Source organism: Halichoerus grypus, chromosome 1 (genome assembly GCF_964656455.1).
Source record: "Halichoerus grypus chromosome 1, mHalGry1.hap1.1, whole genome shotgun sequence".
Classification (NCBI taxonomy): Eukaryota; Metazoa; Chordata; class Mammalia; order Carnivora; family Phocidae; genus Halichoerus; species Halichoerus grypus.
In genome coordinates, this window is record NC_135712.1 from 46,615,997 (window position 1) to 46,633,684 (window position 17,688).

The window sequence follows — 17,688 nt, forward strand, 5'->3', positions numbered from 1 at the left end:
GTTTGGTGTTAAAATCCCTAATTATTTTATTACTGTCAATTTCTCCCTTTAGGTCTGTTTTTATTTGCACTATATTTTTAGGTGCTCCTATATTGGGTGCATAAATATATGCAAATGTTCTATCTTCAATATGTAATGCCCTTCTTTGTTTCATATTACAGTCTGTTTTGAAGCTATTTGTCTGATATAAGAATAATTACCTCAGCTTTCTTTTTGTTTCCATTTGCATGAGATATGTTTTCACATCCTTTCACTTTCAGTCAGTGTATGTCCTTAAGTCTGAAGCCTCTTGTAGGTAGCCTATAGATGGTTCCTGTTTGGGTTTTGTTTTGTTTTGTTTTTTATCCACTCATACACTCCATGTCATTTGATTGAGGACTGTAGTACATTGACATTTAAATTAGTTATTGATAGGTATGTATTTATTGCCATTTTGTTGTTTTGTCGGTATTTTGTAGCTCCTTTGTTCTTTTCTTCATCTCTTACCCCCTTCCTTTGTGGTTTGATGACTTTTTTAGTGGTATGCTTTCTCATTATCTTTTGCATATCTACTACAGATTGTTGCTTATTGGTTACCATGAGGGTTACAGATAACAACTTATATCTATAGCATTATATTTTAAGTTGATAGTAACTTAAATTTGAACATATTCTAAAGATCTATACTTTTATCTCCCCTATGTTTATGTTTTTAATGTCACATTTTATTTCTTTTTATCTTTTTTTACAAGATTTTAAGTAATCTCTACACCCAACATGGGGCTCAAACTTACAACCCCAAGATCAAACTGCATGCTCTACAAACTAAAATAGCCAGGCACCCGTCTTTTTATGTCTTTATCTCTTAACTAATTATTGTACTCAGGTATTTTTATGACTTTTGTCTTTTAATCTTCATACTAGCTCTATAGATAATTAAGCCACTACTTTTACTATATATTTACTTTTCCAATGAGATTCATACTTTCATATGTCTTCTTGTTACTAATTAGTGCCCTCCCTTTCAGCTTAAAGAAATTCCTTTCTTAAGTCTTGCTGTGGGTGTCTCTGGGCTTACCTTATTTGGAACTGTCTAGGCTTCTTGGACCTAGATGTCTGTTTCTTACCTCAGATCAGGGAAATTTTCAGCCATTATTTCTTCAAATAATGTTTCTGGCCCTTTTTCTCTCTCTTCTCCTTCTGGAACCCCTATAATGTGAATGCTAGTCTGCTTGATGTTGTCTCTAAGTCTCTTAAGCTACCTTCACTTTTTTTCCTTATTTTTTCCTTTTGCTGCTCCAATTAGGTGAGTTTGTTTGCACTGTCTTCAAGTTCATTGATTTCTTTCTTCGTTTCCATCTAGATTGCTATTTAACCTCTTGAGTATATTTTTCAGTTCAATTATTGCATTATTCAGCTCTGTAACTTCTGTTTGGCACTTCTTATATTTTCTCTTTATTGAAATTCTTGCCATATTTATCCATTCTTCTCCTGAGTTTGGTGAGCATCTTTATGACCATTACTTTCAACACCTTGAATCATGTACATTACTTTTCTCCATTTCATTAAGGTTCTCCACACCCCCACCCCAAGGTTTTTATCTTGTTCTTACATTTGGAATATATTCCTATGTTTCTTCATTTTGCTTGTGTGTTTGTTTCTATGCATTACATGAAACAGCCATCTCTTCCACTCTTGAAGGGTTGTATCTGTATGTTGGCCCTTTAAAAGATGTTCCTTAGTTTGCCCCATGGGTCTGTTGAGCATGAGCCAGATGTTTTGGGTGCTTATCTCTAAGGTGTTGGTCTTAAAAGTTGGGGTGCCCATGTGGAGTAGGAGCCCTTTGCTCCTCAGGAGAAGTCCAGACATGTTTTGAGATTCCCCTCTCATTATGGGTCATCATGCTAAGGGTGGGATTTATGGCAAGTACGTGACTGAGCTTTTCCTACCCACTTTGATGTGGTTTCTCTCTCATTTGTCCAATGTGAAGAGGCTTCTCTGCCAGTTTTTAGTTTTTTTAAGAGGAAATTGTTCTTATATATACCTATATATTTTTTCCTATACATAGCTACAGATTCAGTGTGTCTGTGGAAGGAGGTGAGTTCAGGCTCTTCCTATATTACCATTTTGAGTTTTAAAGGAGATGAGTTTTAAAGGAGATGAGTTTTATTTTTTTTATTTTTTATTTTTTTTAAAGATCTTATTTATTTATTTGACAGAGAGAGAGCACAAGTAGGCAGAGTGGTAGACAGAGGGAGAAGGAGAAGCAGGCTCCCTGCTTAGCAGGGAGCCTGATGCGGGGCTTGATCCCAGCACCCTGGGATCATGACCTGAGCCGAAGGCAGACGCTTAACGACTGAGCCACCCAGGCACCCCAAAAGGAGATGAGTTTTAAAGGAGATAAGTTTTAAGTCCTACTCTGAAGCCCAAAATTCAGTCTGAGTTCTGGGTAGTGAGGGATAAGAGCTCAGCACAAAGAGGTGAGAGCATGTTAAGTCAACAGTAAGCCTGATCTGAGTCAAAAAGAAAATATAATGTTCAAAAATCCTAATATGCAATCTTGGGATATATTTATGAGAGTTAATCATTTTCGAAAATGAGGAAGGATGATGGTTCTATTTGGGCATACCTGGACTTTTTGTCCAATATGGGGCACACTCTCCAGGAAGGCTTCAAAACTGGAGCAAGATCTGAGAGCAACAGCCAACTACATAATGTAAGCAATCATTAAAAAAAAAAAAAAAATGGGACAGGATGGATCTGTGAGGGAAGAAAAAAATACTTTGAGACCCTATAGTTGCTGACATAAAATAGCAAAAGGTTTACAGTGATTGAAGACCAGACTTACTCAAGATAACTCCAAAGGGGTTATAACTTCAAGAAAACTCCAGAACTAAGACCAAGGGGACAAAAGTCCTGGTAGGAGAAAATTTCTGACACAGCTGCTCAAATATGGAATATATTGCTTTTAAAGTTAGTAATTTCCTTTCTTTAAAAGAAAGCATTCAAGAATAAGCCAGATTATCTTTTAGAGAGAATGTATGCAAAGGAGATTTTAAAATGCAATGAGTATATGTATAAAATAACTATGAAGGTCTTATCCAATCTAATGAGTATATATTCAAGTGATCATGTGGTACTTGTTTGAACTTTCATTTTTCTGAAACTCTAAAAAAAAAAGGAAAATTAACAAATATGCAGAAGGAAATAGGACCAGTAACTACAAAAGAATATTAGGAATCAATTTGGTAATGTTTCCAAGAAGTTGCATTTGAACACTTTGGGTTGTTTCTGAATTTTGTGTCAAACTGAAAATTAGATTTTAAGATTTTATGAGTTGCAGACATATTAAATTTTTTACATTGTTTCTTACACTTGACATTTATAAGAAATCATAAGCAACTAAAATGAAAGTAATAAATATGTTAAGTAAGGTAAGAATTTTTTTAGATATAGTGGGAGCCTTTTAGAGTTTTGGTGAGATGAAAGAGAAAATAACATTTGGAAGGGAAATAAAATATATACTGTATATATATAGCAGACTCAGTATTGACAAATATAGTAATAATTTCCAGGATAATCAGTGGGGAATTAAGATGAATATGAATTGTCTTAAATTATGTAATAAGCTGTATACAATACAAGATTATAAGCTTAAATAACAAAGGAAAATTTATGGGGATATAACAGAAACACACAGAACTGCCTGGTGGGGAAACTAAAAACCATCAAAATCTCATCAATAACAATCACATGCCTTCTCTAAAAGACGATCAGCACTAAGTACTGTCAGGAAATCATCCCAGAATCAGTTTACTCTGGGTTCATAGAGTTCAACCAGTTAAATGGCTAAAAACAATAAATTCAGAAGCTGAAAAGTTCACATGCTCTGGGAGTGGAAAATGACAGCGCCAGATACAAAGAGAAGATAATAAAAAGTTGAATTAAAATTTTCCAGGCTTTCTCTATGATTCTTGGCAACATAATCAACATCATTTAGTACAATAACATGCTGTGTGATATAACACACAGACATATACATATATATATATATGTGCCTATATTGTAAATACATATATACACATATACTTTTTTTCCTGTCATTCCCTTTTCCTTTCCCCTCATCACTCAAGTCTACACTGGGAATAAAAATGGAGAGCTTGCACATATGTATGTACATTTCAAGTAATAGGGTTCATTTATCCGTTTTTAGAGTTCAAATAATACCATGACTAGGATTTTGTAGTCATACAGGCTACAATGCCAATGCTTTCCTACCCAGCAAGGGGACAAGGAAGAACGGGAGAACCCTAGGTATCCATCACAATGTCAAAAGAAAGAGACGGGGCCAAGAAAGGAAGGGCGCAAGGTAAAGTTTTTAGAAAACACCTTTGGCAAACTCTACTTTTCTTCCTACTTTTGCTTCAATAGATCCTGGATTTCATAATGATCAATCCCAAGTCATCTAACACAATGCAATATGATATAGGTGATTTTACTTTAATAATGACCAAGATAAATTTAGAAAACCATTAAACAATGGCTTGAGTTCCTCATTTCAGGTTGTCTTAAGGCACATACTAAAGAAACTCCTTCTTGTTGATTAATTCTTTGGTTTTTAAGAAAACTCCCAAAATTCCCTATTCATCAAAGTACCTGCTATATTATAAAGTGATTTCATGTGGCTTTGTATAAAAGATTCTCACAAATAACACCTCCTCCATGAAGCCTTCTCTGATTCCCCAAATCTGCTCCCCAGTCATCACTGTTCATGTTCCTTTATGGCTCTGTACGCCCCTCTCTTAGCACTTCCTTAACTCTAATGAATCATTCAGATTCATCAGCCCAGTTAGATGCAAACTTTTACATTTCCAACATCTAGCCCAATAGTTGGCAAAATAATGATGTTTGATAACACTCTGATATATGAATGACCAAATACCAAAAAACTTATTACATTATAAGTGCATGTTCCTTGACTATCTCCTTAGACTGTGTGCTCCTTGGCAAATACATTTAATTATAGTACAAGGCTGCCCAGCAGTGACACTTTCTTCAAAGTATCTCCTTTGGAATATATGGAATTTCCCTCATAACTTAGAAATTTTAAAATCTGTTACTTAACCCTTAACAAATAGGTGGTAATCCTGCACCACCAGGAAGACAGATTAGATAACTTATTTAGAGTTTTCCTTCTTCACAAACCATTTCAGAAGCATTAACAAATAAATATTAAACTGGCAATTTAGAAGGCAGTTATAATGTCTTCTTTGTCATCACTGCCTTCATTTCATTCTTGTAAAAACGTCAATGTGTTTGGGGAGGTCCTAGGGAAATGAACCAAACTTTTTTAATCAGAACAACTAACTCCACATCCTCTTAGCCTGCAGACCAACGTAGAAACCATTTCCCTCCTGCAAAGGAGCCTACTTTTGCCAAGCCAAACAGCAGGCACAAAAGCAATGGAGTGCGTTCCCTGGCTTGGTCTCCTACCTTTGTTTGGCAATAGGCATTTTCTCCCTCCATCTTATGCCTTTTATAGGATGCTCAATGATCACCCCTGGAAGTTCCAAATCCTTTGGCAAGTGCTCATGGAGGCCAGTTGGATTTCTCTTGAAGGGTTTAAATTTCTCCACCCTACCACCTAGTCATGAAGAAATTCAGAAGTTATAAAAGTTCTGGAATCAATGGCTTCTTTTTTATAAAAGAGAATATCTTACCATGCAATCACTGACCAAAATAGCATATACTTTAAGCACCAGTGAATGTCAATGTTTACTTGAGATAGTCCTGGATATTTTAAGTCCTTGTAGTAGGGCTGAAATGTGTATGCAACAACTCAGATATATCCTACACTTTTTGCCATTATCTATAACTTATCTTTCTATAGAACCCCTATTAAGGCAAGGGGGAAACCCCTTCTCTTCTAAATTAAAATTATCTCCTTGGGTTAATTCAGTAAACTTTAAGTTTCTTACTTCTTTAGGGGTTCCCCCACCCCAGCTCTACCTTCCAAAGATGGCATCTGGGTACAGGAGAAGCTTCCATATCCTTCATTGCTGTTTTCTTCCCTCTCTAGTACATAGTGATTGGTCTTGCCACTAGTCTTGCCCCTAGGAATGTTTCCTTGATATCTGTTGAGATCAAATTGATCCCTGGAATGGCATGCGTTTAGCAGCTTTTCCTGATTTCCTGTCCTGATTCAGTGCTTAGCTGTCTCCTACCCAAAGTGTACAGAAGTATCTGGATCCCCTAAAGGCCACACCTAACCTACAGGTTACCAGCACATCAAGTCTAGCCTATCTGCCCTGACATAGAACTATTTCAAAATGCTTACCTCGTTGGAACCATAATGCTTCAGCAGAAAGAAACAAATTCTCTAAGGGAATGGCTTCAATATTGTCTGAGAAGTAAGGAGCAAGCCCCCTGCACAGGGAGTTTCCCAAAATTATCTATGAATTTCTGCTTCTCACTTCTACTCTTTGGGATTTCCTCCAAGAGAATTAAACTAGGACAATAACGTCTGACTTTTTGTTTCTCTTCCTCCTGCCTTCCAGTCACCACGGGAAAATAAAACAAAAACAAAAATAAAACCTAAGTACCCTAATGGGGACTTTCCTTACAATAGACTCAAATATTTCTATATAATGACTTATAATAAAACTCTGGGTGGCTCATTTGGTTAAGAGTCTGACTCTTGCTTTCAGCAAAGGTCATGATCTTAGGGTTGTGAGATTGAGCCCCGCACTGGGCTCCATGCTGGGTGAGGAGCCTGCTTAAGATTCTAGCTCTCCCTGACCCTCTGCCCCTCCCACCACGACCACCACCACCACCTCCCCCCGGCACTTGCACATGCACAGTCTCTCTGTAAAACAACAACAACAACAACAAAAGTCTATGAAACAAGTGTGCCAGGCTTGCTTTTTGATATTTATAGTGAGGGAGAACTGGAAATTTAATAAATTCTTTTCTTTTTCAAAAAAACTAGATTTCAAAACCAGTCTATTACTATGGACTCAAAAAGTCATCTTAGAGACTCATTCTCAGGGCAAAAAAACTTTATGGTTTAATCTTACAGGAGGGCTTCAGGAAAAGATGATTTTAAAAAGAATAGAAAAAATAAACTCAAAATGGATTAAAGACCTAAATGTGAGACCTGAAACCATAAAAAATCCTTGAAGAAAGCACAGGCAGTAATCTCTCTGACATTGGCTGTAGCAACATTTTTCTAATATGTCTTCTGAGGCAAGGGAAATAAAAGCAAAAATAAACTACTGGGACTACATCAAAATAAAAGGTTTCTCCACAGCAAAGGAAACAATCTACAAAACTAAAAGGCAACCAACCTACGAATAGGAGAAGACATTTGTAAATGACATAACTGATAAGAGGTTAGTATCCAAAATATATAAAGAACTGATACAACTCAATACCCAGAAAACAAATAATCCAATTTAAAATGGGCAGAAGACATGAATAGACATTTCTCCAAAGAATACACACAGATGGCCATCAGACACATGAAAAGATGTTCAACATCACTCATCATCAGGGAAATACAAATCAAAATGACAATGCGATATCACCTCACACCTGTGAGAATGGCTAAAATTAAAAAAACAAAAATAAAAACAAGAAACAAATGTTGATGAGAATGTGGAGAAAAAAGGAATCCTCTTGCCCTGTTATTGGGAATGCTTACTGGTGTAGCCACTGTGGAAAACAGTATGGAGTTTCCTCAAAAAATTAAAAATAGAACCACCCTATGTCCCAGTAATTGCACTCCTGGGTATTTACCCCCAAAACCCAAAAACACTAATTCAAAGGGACACATGCACCATTATGTTCATTGCAGCATTATTTGTGATAGCCAAACTATGGAAGCAGCCCAAGTGTCCATCAATAGATGAATGGATAAAGAAGATATGGTATACACACACACACACACACAAATGGAATATTATTCAGACATAAAAAGAATGAAATATTGCCATTTGCAACAAGATCGATAGAGCTAGAGGGTACAATGCTAAGTGAAATATGTCCACCAGGGAAATATAAGTACCATATGATCTCACTCACATGTGAAATTTAAGAAACAAAACAAACAAGCAAAAGAAAAAAAAAAAAGAGACAAACCAAGAAACAGACTCTTAATTATAGAGAACAAACTGATGATTACTAGAGTGGAGGTGGTGGAGAGTGGGAGAAATAGGGGATGGGGATTGAAGAGCACACTCATCATGATGAAAAAAAAAGAAAAAGAAAGAATGATAAAACTGTTACATATTTTCAAAATATTAAAACACTTTTAGATGTCTTCCTGATAAAATAAGAAACAACCAAAGTTTTATATTAAACCACACCTTCATTTTCTACAATGTGGTCTGCTCTAAAGAGTTGATAAATATAAATAATTACCCTAAAAGCATTTGGATGTGATGTTCTAAAGTAAAACTTGCAATTTAAGAAACAAACCCAACTAATACGTGTAGGGTCTGCCATATGGCAGGCACTGGAGATAAAAGAAATGAATAAGGATCATAGTCATAATCATAGCCATTTTCATGTTTGTTCTCTGATATTACTATCTTATCATTTTTCAACTATCCATCTAATTATCTCATACACACACACACACACACACACACAGATATCTATATCTGATACTAATTGCAAGGCAATAACAGTACCTTGCTGTTTTTTAATTCTTATGAAAAACATTGTGACAAGAAGAGGTAGCATTTATAACCTCATATATAAAAAGTAAAATTGAGATCCAGTAAGTTTAGGCAATCTGCCTAAAGTCACCCAACTTACGAATAATAAATTGAGACTTATTATTAAGTAACTCCTTCACACTTAGTTTGCTATTTCTTCCATGCACCATTTTGCATCTCCTTGGTATGCGGATCTCTCAAAGAATGGTCTAATTTTCCCCTAAGGGGTCAGGAAACATGCAGTTCAGAACTCCAGGTATGTAAGCTGGTACTAGGATAGTTAGGGAATTAACAGAGACAAAGTTAGATACCCTATTTTAGTATATTCTGCATACTGCTGCCTGCCAGGTTGGACACTTCTTCCCTAGTATTCTTTTTTACACTAATAGAACCTCTACATTTTAGCAGGATGCCTGCCCTCTCCACTCCCCTTTTCTGCAGCAGACATGGGGAAGTGGAGGAAAGCTGTCATGGACCATGTGGACTGTCCCTAGGACAAGTCTTAGGGATGGTGAAGCAACAGGATAGAAGGGTCCTGGAGCTCTCACTCTGTGGAACCAACCTACTAGTCTGGATTGCTTTAAGCCTAGACTGTTAATAGACTAAGAAATAAATTTTAATCTTCTTTAAGCCATTTTAATTGTTGGTTCTCTTCAACCAGCTAAACCTGTACTTTCACTAATATGCTTATTTTCCAAAATTACTCTTTAGCATATGTTCATATTTAACCATTAACAGTTCTCCATTGCTCACAGAATGAAATCTGAACCCGGCATTCAAGGGCTTTCACAATTTGGCCCCCACCTACCTCCCCCACATTATTTCCACTATTTCTTTTCATTCCAGCCAGACTGATGGACTGTTTCTTGAACATTCCTCCACTATCCCTCCTCCTCAAAGACTCTTCAATGAACTCTAGTTTCTAAACCTCACTTTATTCTTTCAGTGCACTGTTTATAGCCTACCTTTGAATCCACAGAATCTTATGCCTAGAAAATGCTTAATAAAGACTCTTTTGTTGAAAAAGAGAAGGCAAAGAAGGAGATTTGAGGAAGGAGGAAGAAAAGGAGAAGGGGGAGAAGAAGGACATAATAATAAAGAGGAGAAAAAAAAAGTTGGAAATGGGTGACTCTTGTGTTTTGTTAATGTTGATAATGATGGGGGTAACTGGTTCAAAAAAGAACCTATAAAAACTACGCAAGCATGGAAGGAAACCTGTGGCCATAAGCATGTCTTGTACCTTTTATGAACTTTTTATTTGATTGTTTATTATTTATTCTTGGGAAAACAATTAGGCAAATGAGAAACATTAATAAATTGGTTTCCATTCATTTACTGAGCTATTTTCTCTTCATGCAGAGTAATTTGAATAAACCACAAATTAATTTTCTATCGATGGTGCCAAAATGTCTCAGAGCATTTTAGGATATTCAGAGTGGCTATTTGAAACTGTATTTATTTTTCAGGGCTGTCTTATTGAAAGTAAAAGTCCCAGCATATTGGTATATTTGAAAGGAATGCCATTCTGTCTTCACTTAGGACTTTGTGTGTTGTTTTCCCTGACATAAAATATCAGCTGTATCTAGGCAGCATCCTAAATAATCCCTGTTATGTTTTTTTTAATTTAATTTTATTATGTTATGTTAGTCACCATACAATACATCATTAGTTTTTGATCCCTATTTTAAAGGAAAGTTTATATGAAATATTGAAAAGGAGAATATTGGTAAGGAGAATTAGCAAAAGATTCCCATGAGAAAGAGTAAGTTCAATTAAAGGAAGACTATATGAAGTGATGGTTAACAAAATGCTATGAACTTCAACCACAGTGTAAATAAGACTGACCCTTTGCAATTTTTTTTCTGACTTCCAAGTTTCCAAGCCCTTATCCCCAAATTGAAAATTTCTAAGTATTTCCAATGTTCTTGAAGAGTGTGAGAGTGTACCCTCATGGTGATTACTATATGGAAATAAGTTTCCTCCAGTATCCCCCAATAGCAAAAGGTAACAAGTATCTCCCATGATAGCTGAGAGAAGTAAGTACTGTCTGTCTCTGTACACAAAGAATGGTTTTTCATGTCAAGCACTGGACTGAAAGCAACTGCATGTGCAGTCTCCTTGGTACCAGATTTAGCCCGAGGATAAATTTAGCCAGAAGATATTGTGAGCCAGCTTGGGGCAGAGCCAGGGTGATCCTCTTGCTCTCAGTGACCAGGAAATGGGCAAGCCCTCTAAAGACCAGGACTCAAACTACCCATCTTGTTGTGTAAATAATAAAGTCTGTCACAATACCTTTAAGCTAGGTTATTTGCATTCCATTCAAGTGTAGTATCATCAAAAGCAGACTCAAGTCTGCTCTAGATTTGTTTTCTAGGCCCACTACATTCTACCATGATTTACTGAGATATAAATCAGAGCTACAAATACCTGACACTCCCTACTTTACAAGACTAAAATTATGATTCATGATTTAATACCAACAACTCTTTTTATTTACACAGGATTCTTTTAGAATAACAACATCTTACATTTGTATCACATTTTATAGTTTTACATTCATTATTTCAAAATGCAGCGTGTTGTTCGTTTGATTGCCTTGTTAAATTTTTGGAAAATGTGTCATTTCATGTTGCTAATATTTTTATTTAATACATTTAATTCAACAAGCACTAATTGAGCACCTACTATCTTCCAAGCCCATGTCACACTCTAAACACATTTACTAAACTTAACCAAAATGTTTTTCCATTACAACCTTAGATAAATGGATCCACTATATCATAAATCTCAGGTCTACCACATTAATAAACTATACTTCCCTATATGACATTTCCAGTCAAAGAAAGGAGGTTTAGAATATATCTAGATCAATTAAGCTTTGGATGACTAAGATTTTTTTTGATATGATTCTATAAACTGGGGTAAGCTTATAGGCTTTTTCTGTTTGAAGCAGCTGCCCATTTCCAATTACCAAATACATCATAGAAGAGCTCTGATGTCGTGTTCAATGTAGATTAGCAAAAACTGTATAGCAACAAGGCATAAGCAACATTGCTTTCCTTTACACAAGGGAGTATTCTCTTCTGATACTTGGGGTTTGCATAAATCTCTGGATGGTTCCCACAGCCGGAAGCTATCCTTATGTGCCCTTCGCTTTTGTAACTACTTGCTGCCCACTGTTCTTGTTCCACAGTCACGCCTTAAGGTCTTTTAGCCAACTTTTGTCTCCCAGTTGACCCCTTCCCTGGAATACACCCTAGTCTCATCTTTTGCTCCCAGATAATCTGCTCTTCTCCATAGACAGTATGTCCAAACAACTCCAATTTGTATTCCATGACCTTTCCAACAACCCACACACCCTCTTAAATGAATGTTTTACTCATACAATCATGATGCTTTTGTTTCCCTAGGATTTTCTATATTAGATAGCTTAGAGAGCAGTGCCCTGGTTTTTAAATCATAGGCTTAAGGGCTAAGATTTATTGGACGCTTACATTGTGCCAGGTGCCATGAGAGAAATCTCATTTAAGCTCCATTACAATTTTGGAGGTCCATATTAACCCCACAGTATGAATGAAAAAACATCCTCAGAGACTTGTCCAAGCAGGTTGCTCATGGTGGGTCCAAAAGTAGACTTTAACATACATCTCTCAGATTCAGCATCATTCATGGTGCAGCCAGGGGACCAATTCCTGTACCTGATAATTTAATAGAGGGAGTTTTCTAAGGGATATTTGTCACAAAGTCATTAGAAGAGCCCAAACAGAAAACATTGGAGGGGAGGCACCCAGGAATTTCTAACTACAAGAGGCTGCAGTTATCCCCAGAGTTGGATGGGTAAAGGGAAGAGGTGATGTCACCAGAACTCAGGAGCTGAAGACATGCAGAAGCTGGAACCCAGAAGGCTCAGACAGTGGGAGTTGGGGCCATGGAAGAAGAAGCTGTCTGGCAGGAACTGAAGCTTCAGAAGAAAGAGTCACTACTAAAGATATCCCTGAAGCAGAGAGAGGTGAAGATAAGTACCCTGAATTATCCCTTGCTCTATCCCTCCTATTTCTTGCCAGGGCCTCCCAGTGCCACTCCTAGGGAGGAGCTGAATGGCAAAGTTTTAGAAATAACAAGGATAGCTTCTCTGCAATACAGAGAGGGAAGCAGGAGAAGGACAGGAAATGGATTTGAGAATAAACAGGCAACTGATTCCAAAGTCCATACTAACTTCACTAAGACACAACTGCTGCCCTCTATCATTTGCATCCAGTACTGATAATGGAGTGCCCCCTGCAGCTGTGACAATCATCCATTTGTCAATCGATTAATGCCTGTTTGTCCTCTTAAGCACTGCCAAGCAATTCACACAGCTGCTAGATCATAGTGGGCACTCAGTGACGAATAGTCTGCTTTCTTCTCTCTCAAATGTTGTCTAAGCCAATCGAATTATCTATAGCTATGGTAGTGTAAACATAGGACATGGATCTCGAATAACTAAAAAGAGAGGTAATTCTCATGATTCAAGGAAGATATGAGAACAGTATAATTTTTTTTTCAGTTTTGGCCTTAAGTGACATTATTTTATTAACTTATTGCTAAATCAGTTCCATGGCTCAGGTGACTAGGAGTTCACCATGCAATCCAAAAAGCTGTCTAGGTAGCCTGGGAGGCCTTCAGAAAGCTGACTGTCACTTACTACCTAACCCCAACTTCTCTCCTCTGAAGAAAACACCAATACCACTTTAATGCTGTCAAAAGTCACTTGCTCAGCTTCTTTGTTACACCAGTTGATATTATTGTTGGAATTCATTACTTCTCAAGTGTCCCCTATTTAATCTATTTCACATTCATAAGGAGTATGTAATCCAAAACCAGCACAATTATACTCATTACTTGATCTTAAATATAATTCCCTAACATATGGAAGAAGGAATATTTTGGGAAAGTGTCAATGGGTCTGGAGCATCAAAGTGACAAAGTTCCCAATGTTGGATACTCATCCAAACATATTTAATCCCCTTCATTATAAAAATTACAAAAGAAATTTCATAAGAACCATCTTACTAGCAGAATTCTAGGTATTTCCTGTTCCCAAGGGCAGAGAAATATTGCAAAATCGACATTTTTTTAATGACATTTCAGTACTGTCTCTCTTGGCTGAAAACAGAAAAAGCAAGAGACACATAAAAATGAAAAAGGGAAAAAAGGTTAATTAAAAAATTTCAGCCCTTAAATAGCTGATTTTTATGTTAAACCTTTAGGCCAATTTGTATTTTATCCAAACAAGCTTGCCTGTCTGTGGTGACAACATCATGAATAAATGAAAATAAACATATACGCCTCTTCTAAGTCTAATTCTTCCATGATAACTATAGTAAGAAATGAATATTACTATTTCAGTGTCAAGACTGAGTACCACTTGATTGAATTATTTGGCTATTTGTATATATTAGAACAAAATTCTGTTACTACTTATTTGGAATACAGTCTTAGATTAGCTCATTTGAACTGGTGGCAAAATCTAATGTTTTATTAAAGTCTGTGAAATGAATTCATGTTGAATATGATCCTTTGGTCTGAAAACTGAGTATCATGCCAGCATAAACTTCAACTCTTCTGGCAGGAAAGTTAAGAATTTCTCTCAATTTCAGACTATCTGCCGCCCCCTCCCCCCATCCCTACCCTACAAAACACACACACACACACACACACACACACACACACACACCTTTTCTCCATCATATTACCCAGAAGGCTACTGTAAGAAGAGTGTGCTGAGCCTTGGTCTGTTTGTCTCAAATCTATTCCTCTCCTTTCCCCCACCCAGCTTCTATAACAAGGAGGTGCTGCCCCCTGCAGGTTACATTCCCTGAGCTCTCAGCTGGCTCTGGCTTCAGCTAAGGAGAGGCAACTTGTGGGAACATTGGAGAGCAGGAGAAAAGGAAAAACCTAGGCATTTCTACCTTTTTTTTTCTGCCTCAGGCTGCATCTCCCACATGGCTTCATGGCAAGAAAAGTCAGTTACAGTTCTAAATTCCACTGTATGACCCCAACCCCCAGGATCCAACAAAAATCATATTGCAATACATAAATGTATCAAATCAACCCTTTATACATTACACTTACACAATGTTATATGTCATTTATACCTCATTAAAAAAACTCCCTTTTTCTCTCTTTTTGTAGCTTTTTTTGCTGCTAATCTCTGGCTTGCCACTCCAACTCCTATTTGGTTTCTCAGATCTTCCATCTTATCTTTAACCAATTCACCATATTAAATTCCTACTATTTTAAATACTTTTAGTGGTTTGTATTTTTCTGACAGGGTTATAACCCACTGACAGGGTTATAACCCACTGTTTTCTATTATCCCTCACATAGGCTTCATAGAAACCAAAACCCTGAAAGGAAGAAGAGAGGAGAGAACAGGGCAGGAAAGGAAAAGAAAGGGAATGAGAGAAAAAGGGAAGAGAAGACAAAGGAAGGGAAAACTGAGGAGAAGAGAAAGAATGGAAGGGGATGAAAGGAGATAACTCTCTTCCCATGTGCCTCCATAGAGTCCAGTGCTGCTCTCTGGAGAGATTATTATCTGGGTCTTTTTGTTTCTTCATCACTTACTCCATAATGGAAACAAGTCTACCTGATGCTGGCCATAACATCCCCTACCTTCACTGCAGATTTTCTTTGTTCTTCCTATAATCAGAAAAGTCCAGCCTCTAACACAGTCCCCACAAAATCTCACTTCTTACAGCAAAGAAAGGGGCATGGCTGGCTGGTCTATCTGAGGTTTTGTGTTGGAAGCCATCCCTGCTTTGCCTCTTCTCATGAAGAAGAACCTGAAGTGGCCAAGAATCTTCCAGGAATTTCAAAGGAAAGTTCAACTGAATAACGCTACAGCATAATATCCTGGGAAGTATACCCCCAGGCCTGAGAAACCCCACTTCTGGCACTGCTAACTCTAAGAACTCCAATATGCCTGCCAAGAGAGCTGCCTCCTGCTTCTGTCTGCAGGTACAAGACCATTCCTCCCTAACACTGCATCTCACTTTCTACCTGGGTTCCAAGGAATTTCTGCCAGCCAGAATCTTCAAAAATCTCTTGAATAGCCAGTTCTTTGGTACTCCTCTAGTAGGAATTGGAAACAGTACCCTGAACCAAATGGAAGTAGATGATCCTCATCTCTGCTCCCCCACTTCCCTTGCTTAGCCTTACCAACTCTTGCTCCCCACACTCCCCCAAGATGAAAATGACAGGAGATATCAAGAAATGCAAAAGTTCCTTAGTAGCAATAAGTAACAGGGGAAGGATTCCATGAGGTTACTTAAGATCCAGTCTCTGACCTCCACGTATTGCTGCACACTGAGAGAGATGAACATATAAATATAAGTGGTAAATGCCAACAGAGCTCTACGTACAGAATGCCTTGGGTCAACATGGAAGAAGCCAGGTCAGCTATGGGGACAGGGAAGGTGGGCCTCTGCTCTTGCCCTTTTGCCAGGTGACTTGTAGTAAACACTGGGGATTCAGAGAATATGAGAATGTCTGGAGGCAGGGGGTTCAAGATGGAGGTATATAAAGACAGAACAAACTTATAGCTACATATAGAATAATTTTCCTCTGAAAAGGACCTAAGAACTAGACAAGCAGCCCCTCCACAACAAAAGAGATGCAAAGACATAGTCTCCCCAGGCCCCCACCCCAGAGGTGGTGATCTCACAATCAGAAATGATCCCCCAAATATGGAACTCTTCCTTGAGGAGTGAAGGAATTGTGCCAAATATCAGATACTCTGACCCTGGGAGCCAGCATTGGAAAGAGAATCCCCCCAGAAATGTTTGTTTTTGCAAATCAACAGGGATTAAGAACAGGAGAATCCTAGAACTATAGGGAACAGACATCCCACTCTTAAAGGTCTTGAGAAAAACCCACTCACTCTGAGATCAAGGGAAAATGCAAGATTGAAAAGCATCTAGACCATAAGCAAGGAAGACCCACTTATTATTTTCATACCAACTGCTCGAGAAGTAGGGACCTGTAGGGACTTTATCCACTGAAAAAGCACTCTTAGAGTCCATTTTTACAATCTCATCCAAACTTGCTGGTGACCAAGTCCATGGGTACCACGTTTGGTGCCCTCTCTCTAGCCTGCTAGCACCAGAGAGCATGATCTCCCTACGCCACACCATAACCAGGATGGGCAAGTGTCCCGAGGCTTATGCACCCCACCCATCCCACAATAGGGCCTGGCAAACTCAAAGCCCCAGCCATCCCACCCAGAGACTGAACTGCAACTGGGACAGGCAAGAATCCTGAGCCCCAACCATCCCAGGCAGCAGCAAAGCCAAAACTGGGTGAGTAGCCCACAACCAGGACAGGTGAGCACCCCAGCCCTGCCCTCTCCACACAGCAGTCAACTCAAAACTAGACCTGGTACACACCTTGAGCACCACCCAATATATACAGAAAATGAGCCCCATCTAACCTGTACAGACACTGAACTGCAACGAGGATGGGCAAGTAGCTTGAACCCAGTTCTACCCACACTGACCAAACCACAACCAGGCCTGGTGAGTGCTTTGCCCAAACCTCCCCATACAGCTGACATGGCCCTATTATAGCTGGAAGGCATAAACAGCCACATAAGGGGTGAACACAGAGTGGTGGCCAGGGGAGACTGTACTTCTGGGCCACAGGCTACAACTCCTACACAAGACCACTCCTTCAGGAGAGGAAGGTGACCATTTAATCTAATACATATAGACAAACACAGAAAGAGAAGCAAAGTGAGGAGACAGAGGAATATGTTCAAAACCAAAGAACAAGGCAAATCCCCAGAAAAGACCTTAATGAAATGAGATAAACAGCCTACCAGATAAAGACTTCAAAGCAATGGTCATAAAGAAGCTCATCAATCTTGGGAGAAGACTGGGTGAACACAGTGAGAACTTCAACAAAGAGAGAAAATATAAGAAAGTACCAAACAGAAGTTATAACAAAACTG

General features: G+C 38.1%; 1 long non-coding RNA gene across 2 annotated transcripts in view; it reads right to left on the reverse strand.

Moving 5' to 3' along the window:
* Positions 1 to 17,688, reverse strand: part of LOC118546775 (uncharacterized) — a 138,866-nt gene that overhangs the window by 8,090 nt on the left and 113,088 nt on the right. Inside the window, exon 3 of one of the 2 annotated variants that reach the window (XR_004922754.2) lies at positions 5,473 to 5,623. The exons of the other annotated variant lie outside the window; for it this stretch is intronic. This is a non-coding gene — a long non-coding RNA (uncharacterized LOC118546775). The remainder of the gene's footprint in view (positions 1 to 5,472; positions 5,624 to 17,688) is intronic. 2 annotated transcript variants of the gene reach the window in all.